Here is a 2,436-nt window from a genome sequence, read left to right as displayed (position 1 = left end):
TTATGTCTCTCACAAATACAAATGTTTTACACTTTTAACAGATGGCAACAACATTTAAAAGGTAGTCCTTTTGCTCATATCATGGCAAAGTACGTACTACTACACAGTATGTGACACTTCCTACAAATCATTGGAAAGAAAGGACGCCCTCTGTGGCAATATTTCTTCCCCTGCCGTTTTCATCGAAAACCTAGCAAGGGAGAACTGCTTTCTATGTTGTAGTGTAAGGACAAATATACATCCCAGTACATAGTACAAAATGGCAGATAAAGATAACCAACCCATTGCACATGTGGCATGTGAAAAGACCCTTGAAATTATAATACTAGTATATCACATATGTCGTTAATGTTATGGCAATTAATGGTGATGTTTTTGAATAATTTGTCGAATTTATTCAATCCTACGTCGAGGTCGTTTTAGGGAAAAAAATGACTATGTCCCCCAAACCGGATTCGAACCGGTGACCTATGGATATCGGTTATGTCTACAGTCCACCGCTCTGACAACTGAGCTACTGGGGGAAGTCTTCACACACAGACACACGGTGTGGCAATATACAAAAAGGAGTGTGTGTGTGTGTGTAAAATGCGTGTGACACAATTCTCGATTTGTGTGGACACGAAGACCACTGACATTTTTTTATTAATAATTTCACAAGACGAATGATATTAAATATACAAACACTGTATCTTATTATTGTCCTATATGTGAACGTTCTCTTCCCATGCTCCAAAAGGTTCAACTCTATGTACACCCCACTTTGACATTCTTTGTGTTTGATCTCCATACTTTTTCACTGGAGTGATGGTCATTTCTTTTAAATCAATGACAAGGTTATATTCTCTGAAGAAGACCGCGGTGCTTACAAGTACTTCGTCTCCACAGTAGAGTATAACTTTCGTCCCTCTTGCACACACTTTTCCTGTCAGTGGCACAGTTTTGTTTTTTTTACGACACGAAGTGACGTGTGTGTTACCTTTACACCTAAACACACATGGACTCTTTATCCTGTCGAAAAAGGACATTGTCACACGCACATCTTTACTTTTCATAACCACGTTGTGCCAAGCCATACTTTCGCCTGTCTGAAGGCGATCTCTCTTCCTGAAGTGTTCTTCAATATCTCTTTGGAGGTGAGCAATCCAGTTTTTCATACATAGAAAATCTGCAGCCAATGTGATGTCTGCCAGATTGTCTTTTTCGATAATAAACTTACGTCTTTTCTTTCCACTCTGGTAATAGGTGTAGGAACTGAACGTTTTCGTCTGAACGTACAACAAGAACAAATGCATGTACTGAATATCAAAGTGTAACTTTTTGACGTGGTTATCCAAATATACAGTGTCTTGTAGTAACGAGTAAAACCGTATCAAACAATCCAACCACGGTACTTCTTCTTTCATCGTCACAGGTGTGACGTAATATTTGTTGCCTTGTAGGCGAAGGCATATCGTCCTGTCTTCATCTGATGACAGGTAATCACTGTCTGCATTGCTGTTTGCTTTCAGGAGCAAGGGTGGTTGCTTCCCTTTGTTTTCACAATACATTTGAAACAGTTCAGGTGTTGTGCTTTGTCTGAGAGACATTTTTGAAATGATACTGTGTTAGTGTTGAGACTGACTTTTTATATCATTCGTGACGTGAGTCCATGCCTGTTTCGAAATTGTTCCCACATACGTTCCAGGCACTAACAGAAGTATACAGATAACAATACACGACAATGTACGTAGTACAAAATGGCAGATAAAAGATAAACAACCCATTGCACATGTGGCATATAAATTTTGTCACAAAACTACTACATGTATAATCATAGGTTATCGTAGCATATCGGATATTGAACTCTAGGTGGCGTTTTTTTTTTTAAACTTTAAAAAGTCTTTTGAATTTTATTTTAACACAGTATATTAGAAGGAAGCCCTGGTTAACATCACATTCACGTGTCCTTAATCCTATCTTATAGCAATTGTTTTGCGACATTTAAATCTCCCATAATTCATTGAACATGTTCCCTTTTTACGACAGTTTTGTGAACTAAAGAAGTCCAATGATATGTTCTTTGAATAGCAAAGTCTAAATGGTGATGTTTTTTGAATAAAATGACATATAATTTGTCGAATTTATTCAATCTTAAGTTGGTTTATTTGTTGGTGTTCTTTACTTGTGTGAACACGTGACTTGTATGCAAATGCAGAGTTGGGAATGTTTTTAACATGGCACTGCATTTTTTTTTTCATTTTTTTTTTCACTGGACACAGAAAGTTTTTTGGAAATCTTTAAAAACCCCCGATTTTGACATCTTGAAAAAGACCCTTGAAATTAACATAGCAGTACCCTGTTACGTTAGTATAATATCACATATGTCGTTAATCTTATGTTATGGCAATTAATGGTAATGGTTTTGAATAAATTGACATTTAATTTGTCGAATTT

General features: G+C 36.7%; 1 non-coding gene across 1 annotated transcript; it reads right to left on the bottom strand.

Annotated features, from left to right (window-relative positions):
- Positions 1–440: 440 nt before the first annotated feature.
- Trnay-gua (transfer RNA tyrosine (anticodon GUA)) lies at positions 441–524 on the bottom strand. The gene is given in 2 exon segments: positions 441–476; positions 488–524. It is a non-coding gene; the product is annotated as a tRNA-Tyr (tRNA).
- Between the last annotated feature and the right edge of the window lie 1,912 nt (positions 525–2,436).

The sequence above is a fragment of the Glandiceps talaboti genome, chromosome 9, assembly GCF_964340395.1.
Source record: "Glandiceps talaboti chromosome 9, keGlaTala1.1, whole genome shotgun sequence".
NCBI classification, from domain to species: domain Eukaryota; kingdom Metazoa; phylum Hemichordata; class Enteropneusta; family Spengelidae; genus Glandiceps; species Glandiceps talaboti.
The sequence above is the reverse complement of the archived record's forward strand: the minus strand, read 5'-3'. Positions and strand labels throughout refer to the sequence as shown.